The 8,196-nt window shown below is 33.1% G+C and overlaps 1 protein-coding gene across 46 annotated transcripts in view; it reads right to left on the reverse strand.

Moving 5' to 3' along the window:
- Ptprd (protein tyrosine phosphatase receptor type D) overlaps positions 1 to 8,196 on the reverse strand; it is a 2,152,432-nt gene that overhangs the window by 1,907,736 nt on the left and 236,500 nt on the right. The gene's annotated exons all lie outside the window — the stretch shown is intronic.

Raw genomic sequence — 8,196 nt, forward strand, 5'->3', positions numbered from 1 at the left:
TGTGTGTGTGTGTGTGTGTGTGTGTGTGTGTGTGTGTATGTGTGTGTGTGGGGGGGTGTATGTGTTTTCACAAAATATAACCTATGTATTCTCTGAATAGCAAAGTCTTGGAAACTACGATAGTTATTTTACTAGGTACTCTGAATATATTTATTTTTTTGAGGACTGAACATTTCTTAAAGGACTTCTACCACTCCAATGCATGCAGAAGAAAATATGTCCTTTCCTTTATTTCCAAATTGTAGCATAAATGAAAGTGATTAAAATTTTTTTTGGTTAGCAATCAAATTTGCTACAATGCTCATGTGAATGCACTGTTTATCAATTTCAACATTATTAAATATACCCAGATTACTGCCACAACATGAAATGTTTAGTGTAAAATTCCAAGGCAAGATGTTAAGAATATGCTTTGGAGTCAATGGATGACTTCTCACATTTTAATGAAATCCTGGGAAATTTATATATCTTAATTGGTTACTTGTAAAAAGCAGAGAATTATATTTATCTTCCTACTTTTGTTTCTGCTTAAAATTATTAAGTAATATTTGTTGTAGGTAAACACTAGTTGACACTGAATACATAAACAATATTATTTCTCCATCCCTGAAACTAATTTTCTACACAGTGACCTCTCAGGCACTGAGTGCTAACAACTTGGCTTTTTAATGGCTTCTTGCACAGTGGTCTCTAAGTTTCTAACCTTTTGAAGCTGTTAAAACAAAGTCAAATAATGATACTGCTGTGACATAAGTGTATGCTAGAATCAATAGATTGTGCTTCTTGGAATAAATTGCAATTAAAGTGGGCAGTGCTTGATTGCTGACAGTAGGCAGTCTTTCTTGCACAAACAAACTGAAGCCTCAATGTGCTTCATAAACTAATTAGTATGAACTTTATATGCATTCCATCTAGGAACCATCCATGGATATTGACTCCTATCTTAATCATGATTGTGCCCTTCAATTTGTCCTCTGTCACTTACAGGTAACAAGTCTACTGTTTGTTTATTTCTATCTATAACAATCAGTTTTAATTTTGTGAGAAGAGAATACATTAATCATATTTCTAAGTCACCATTCTAACAACTGTAAAATTTTAGAATTGCCACAGGATTTTCAGCAAGTCTATGCCTTTACTACAAAATGATTCATGGAAAAGAAATGGAAAAGGCAACCATGAGGTGGTAAAAGATTCCAGTTACTGAATATATCTTACAATGGAATATATACATACATATATATATATATATATATATATATATATATATATATATATATATAAGCAATTAGTATCTAGACAAGAAAATATAACAAAACAAATTTTCATTAAAACTTTGAAAAATCTGAAGACATAGTCAAAATTATATTTTGAAACTGGGAAATGCAATATTCTAATGTATACTGTTGTTTATTATTTTGTTTTATTATTAACTTTAGCAATCTATTCTATATGATATACTTATAATTAATAAATCACAGCATAATTTTTAGTAAGCATTATAAACTTATATGATGAAGTAAAATAAACAATCTTTGATTAGACAATAAAAGCCAGTTAACATGCATATTTTCCCTAAAACATATTTATTGAGTGCAATATCTGCCAGATTGAGATTTAATAAATATTTGCTTTATGAGAATGAGAAGGGGTGTATATCCACACTCATAGACTGATGAATAATGTTATTTAATTTATAAATAATCAGAAAGATAAACTCCACACACCAACTAATGAAAATAATACTGAAATAATAATTGACAAAATATATTGGAATGTGTCCTTATGTATTAAACATTTCAAATTAAAAATGTACTGACAGATTAAAAATATATTGTGTGTCATGTGTACTATCAACATGATAATATTTTTGAGTTGAAGACAAGTTTTCATTATTGCTCATTATATGATAAAAGTGATACTCATATTAGAAATGTAATTCTAACACAGGGATAATTATCGCAGAAAATAAATGTAGTTGACAGTAAATGACACTAGCTTTTCATTTTTATAAGTGATATGTATATTTTCAAGACATACAAAAATTAAGACTATATAAAATCTTCTTCACACCAGTCTCTGCTGTCTAATATTTATCTTAGGTACACATTTTAAATATTTTAGATACCAGTAAAATTTGCATTATATCTTTATTCTAATTTTATAAATTTTTCAGAAATTATAATTTATGATTTTCTGAGTCATATGTGTCAATGGTCATTTAGTGTGTGAATCAGCTTCATGTCCACTGTCACAGCAGTATCACAGGGACATGGATTCCCTTTGTGCTCATTATTATTATCATTTGAGGCCATTCATGATTGCCATTATAACTAGCATATAATACAGTATAGTTTTATTTTTTTTAAAAGTCATCATAACGAGCTTCTATGTAAGACAATTGCTAGTATTTTATACAATCCAAAATATTAATGAATAAATTTACAGTAAGATAAAATACAAAAAGGCGGTAATAATACTCATACATTATGAACTTGAATAATTATAAAATTGATATTCTCATATGTTATGTAAACCTGAAATATATTTGAATTTCCATGGATTCTATTTTGGCCACGTGTTTAGCTAAATGTATCTAACTGACAGTTTTATGTGGTGCCAAAGATTTCTAGTTAGAACATTTTTTTTCACCTATAACTTGGAGACTCCATTTGTGTGTATATGTATATATATATATATATATATATATATATATATATATATATATGTGTGTGTGTGTGTGTTTATGTGTGTGTACATAAATATGCATATATATATAATATACAGAAATATCTACAGTAGTAAATTTCCATATGAAGTTTCAAATGGCCTTTATTAGTCAATTGCCCCTCTCCGTATTCCTACATTAACCCAATTCTTCCATTGTAATTTCCATTCCATTTAATATTCCCACTGTGTCTCTATAGACTATATACTCTATATTCCCTTACAAGTGTAACCGATCCCCACAATTCCATATATAATACCAAATCTCCATGGTTATATAAATGTTCCTTTCATGCTGAAGGCTTAAAAGATGATACTCATTCATTCTCTTGGCCCTCTGACCCTATAGGAAGACCAGCAGACCCAGCTAACCAAGACCCCAGGGAGCTCCCAGAGACTCATCCACCAACCAGAAACATACAATTTCCAGACTAAGGCCCCTAGCACAAAAATAGCAGAGGACTGTTTGGTCTGGCCTCAGTGGGAGAAGATGCACTTAATCACTGAGAGATTTAAGGCCCCGAGGAATGGAGAAGCCTAGTGAGGGGAGCACCCTTTCAGAAGCAAGATGGAAGAGGAATGGGATGAGGAACTGTGTGAGGTATGAATAAAAGAGGGGTAGTGTTTGCAATGTAATTAAATAAAGTCATTTTTTTTAAAGATGACATCCATATATAAGGGAATACATAATATTTGTCTTTGAGATTTGGGTTACCTTATTCAGGATGTTTTTCTTGTTCTACACATTTACCTATAAATTTCATAATTTACTTTTTTAAACAGGAAAAATATTCCACCATGTAAGTAGAATAAAGTTTTATATTTTATCCCCCTGACAGTTATGGAAATTGAACATTTCATTTACTAAGAACTGTGGCCATTTCTGTAGCCCATATATTGATTAGTTTATTTTTATTTTTGCAGGGATTTTTTTTTTCTAGATTATTTTCTGTTAGATGTATAGGTAGCCAATATTTTCTCATAATCCATTGGTTGCTCTTCTGGTCACTGCTTCCCCTGCTGTGCAGAAGCAATTTAAGTTCACAAGTTCCTTTCTTTTTATCAATTGTTAGCCTTATTTCCCAAGAAAAGAGAGTCATATCAGAAAGTCTTGAGTAAACCTGTATCTTGAAGCCTTTCTCTAGGTTTCTCTTTAAAGGTTTTTGAATTCCACATCTCACCTTAGGGTATTTGAACCATTTGAAATCAACTACAAATGGATTAAAGGACAAGGCAAGGGACAAGAATACTGTTTTATTCTTCTGCATGTAGATTCAACTTTTCTTAGTGGCAATGTTGAAAAGGTTGTCTTTACTTCAATGTGAATTTCTGTTTCTATTTGTTATAATTGGGTAATTATGGATATGTGGGCATTTATACATTTTTAATTATTTTTGTTTTTCTGGGGGGTGATATATGTAGAGAGTACTTTATAAGACTGTCTAATAATTTTAAAATTCTGTTTATTGTAGTTTTTGAGTAAACAGCAGCAAGTCCTCAGTGAACGTTTATTATATAAACATAGTCATCAAAATTCAAAAATTAGTATCAGCAATGTATGCAAAATTTTGCTGATAATCCTAATAAGCACAATGGTATATATTTAGATGGTTTAATTTGTTACATATGATGATGTAAAGAAAACTTGCATTATACAATTGAGAGCAGTATACTATTTTATATGAAAGAAAGGATTCTAATATCAAAATATTGAGAAGCCATCATGATAAAAGTTTGAGAGAAAATAGGTAGAAGGGAAAAAAAACTTTAACATAACAAATGCTGTAGGTGGTACATTCACAGCCAACATCATCCTAAACAGAAAAATCTACAAAGAAGAACTCTCAATTCTGAACATTTAAGCTGCATATATACAGGAACCCACATCCATAAATGAAACTTGAATAAAGATCAAAACACACAATGTACCTCACACAATCATAGTGGGAGACTTCAAAACCCCACTCTCATCAAGGGGCAGATCATGGAAACACAAACTAAACAGAGACACATTGAAACTAACAGAATTATGGAACAAATGGATTGAGAAGATATCTATAGAATATTTCATCCTAAAACAGAAGAATATACCTTCTTCTCAGCATCTCATGCTATGTTCTTTACCTTCTTCTAAATTGACTATGTAATCGGTCACAAAACAGGTATCAACAGATATGAGAAGATTGAAAAATTCCCATGCATCTGATCAGGTCACCACAGACTAAGGCTTGTTTTACATACCAACAAAGACAACAGAAAGCCAACATACACATGGAAGCTGAACAACACCCTACTCAATGATGTCTTGATCAAGGAAGAAATAAAGAAAGAAATTAAAGACTTTAGAATTTAATGAAAATGAAGGCCCAACATACCCAAACATATGGAACACAATGAAAGCAGTACTAAAAGGAAAACTCATAGCTCTGAGTCCCTCCAAAAATAAACTGGAGAGAGCATATATTAGCAGCTAGACAGCACACCTGAAAGCTCTAGAAAAAAAAAGAAGCAAATGCATCCAAGAGGTGTAGACAGTAGGAAATAATCAAACTCAGGGCTAAAATTAACCAAGTAGAAACAAACAAATAAACAAACAAATACTATACAAAGAATTAGCAAACCAGGAGCTGGTTCTTTGAGAAAATCAAAACGATAGATAAACACTTTACTAGACTAAGCAGAGAGCATAGATACAGTACCCAAATTAACAAAATCAGAAATGAAAAGGGAGATATAACAACAGAAACTGAGGAAACTTAAGAAAAATCATGAGATCCTACTACAAAAGCCAATACTCAACAAAACTGGAAGATCTGGATGAAATGGACAGTTTTCTAGATACCAAGTAACAAAGTTAAATATCAGGATCAAATAAACCATCTTTTTTTTTTTTTTTTTTTTTTTTTGAGACAGGGTTTCTCTCTATAGTCGTGGCTGTTCTGGAACTCACTCTATAGACCAGGCTGGCCTCGAACTCAGAAATTTGCCTGCCTCTGCCTCCCAAGTGCTGGGATTAAAGGCATGTGCCACCACACCCAGCTCAAATAAACCATGTAAACAGATAGATCTTGGATTTATAAGGTTCTCATCAAGAACTACACACTATCTTACAAAAACTATAACAGGCATGAGAAATTGCCTATTGATTTATTGGTCCTGAGAGAAAAAGTGAGTCCCAAACAATGTAGATAACCACTACTGCTCCTGGTTTCCTCCCGTATGTTGAAGGAAAGCCTTTTGGGCTGAAGATAACAAACACATCAGATGCAGAACTCAGGTACTAGAAAACTAATCAGAATTATTATAGTCATAGAGTGTAGAGGAACTGCAAATTCCCTAAACCAGCATAATACTTAGCTGCACTATAAATATATTCATTATTCCCATAGATAAATACATCTCTTACACTGCATCCACAGAAGAATTTTCAACATACAAAGCTCCAGTTACACAAAACAAGTGAATGTCAAGTGTCCAACATCAAGTGATACAACTATAGCACAATTCATACACCTAGGACGTAGGGGACATTGAGGAAGCAGGGGTTGAAAGAATATAAGAACCAGACAACAAGCAAGTCTACTATATGATACTGTCTTCTAGATATTACAAGGAAACCATACCCTTGGATTCACAGTAACATGACTGCCTAAATAAGACCTAAACGATGACAAAGCAAACTGATGTGTTAAAATGGATGCAGGTGTTTCACAGAGCACTAACACCGCATGAAGAACTATACAAAATATTGATATCAAGTTTCCCTTTAAAGGTTCCAAAATAAAAATATATGTTCTAACTGAAAGTTAATACTGCCCAGATAAGAACTTTTCCTCTCTGTAGGTAAAATAAATGTCTTTCTGATTTTGATAATATATCCCAGATTGGATATACTTTCTGATTAATTTTAAGAATCATGTCTATATTTCATTAAGTAATTAATTAATGTTTCCTCTATATAATGTTTAAGAAATAAAACAATATGCATAAAATATGACTATAAAATAAGCATACTATTATATATATATATATATATATATATATATATATATATATATGTATGTATAATGTACAATACTATCATTTGATAAATTAAAATTCAGACACTGGACAACAAAACAGAAAGCATACAACAGCTGATATGAGGCTCCCAACACACATAGAATACAGGACTTTCAGGTCTTTGTTCATTCAGAGATGATGCGCCTAAACCTCAAAAATCTGGAACAAAAAGGGTGTTTATAGGTCAGATGGGGTGGAGGGTGGGAGCAACAATGCAGAGACAGGGTGTAGTGGGGAGGAGGTGTGGGATGTGGAGCAGTTGGAGGCTAGGAGGGGAGGATGGGGAATGGAATATGGAGTGTACAAGAAATGAATTACAAATACAATTAAATCTTAAAAATTTATATATATATATGTACTTTTTCCCAATTTTTCTTAGATTTTTACTTCATTTACATTTCAAATGCTATCCCAAAGTCCCCTATACCTTCCCTCCCTGCCCCTGCTCCCCTACCCACCTTCAGCCACTTCTTGGCTCTGGCTTTCCCCTGTACTGGGGAATATAAAGTTTGCAAGACCTCTCTTCCTAATGATGGCTGACTAGGCCAACTTCTGCTACATATGCAGCTAGAGACACAAGCTCTGGGGGTACTGGTTAGTTCATATTGTTGTTCCACCTATAGGGTTGTAGACCCCTTCAGCTCCTTGGGTACTTTCTCTAGTTCCTCTATTGGGGGCCCTGTGTTCCATCTGGCAGCTGACTGTGAGCATCCACTTCTATGTTTGCCAGGAACTAGCACAGCCTCATAAGAGACAGCTATATCAGGTTCCTTTCAGCAAAATCTTGCTGGCATATTCAATAGTGTCTGCAATTGATGGCTGATTATGGGATGGACCATTGGGAGGGGCAGTTTCTGGATGGTCCATCCTTTCGTCTCAGCTCTAAACTTTGTCTCTGTAACTCCTTCCATGGGTATTTTGTTCCCACTTCGAAAAAGGGGCAAGTGTTCACATTTTGGTCTTTGATCTTCTTGAGTTTCATGTGTTTTACAAATTGTGTCTTGGGTATTCTAAGTATCTGGGCTAATATCCACTTATCAGTGAGTGCATATCATGTGAGTTCTAAACCTGATAAACACCTTCAGTGCATTAGCAGGATATAAAATTAATTCAAACAAATCAGTGGCCTTTCTCTACGCAAAGGATAAACAGGATGAGAAAGAAATTAGGAAAAAAACACCCTTTAAAATAGTAAAAAATAATATAAAATACCTTGGTGTGACTCTAACTAAGGAAGTAAAAGATCTGTATGATAAGAACTTCAAGTCTCTGAAGAAAGAAATCAAAGAAGATCTCAGAAGATGGAAAGATCTCCCATGCTCATGGATTGGCCTGATCAACATTGTGAAAATGGCTATCTTGCTGAAAGCAATCTACAGATTCAATGCAATCCCTATCAAAATTCCA

The sequence above is a fragment of the Mus pahari genome, chromosome 6 (assembly GCF_900095145.1).
Source record: "Mus pahari chromosome 6, PAHARI_EIJ_v1.1, whole genome shotgun sequence".
In the NCBI taxonomy this organism is placed as follows: Eukaryota; Metazoa; Chordata; class Mammalia; order Rodentia; family Muridae; genus Mus; species Mus pahari.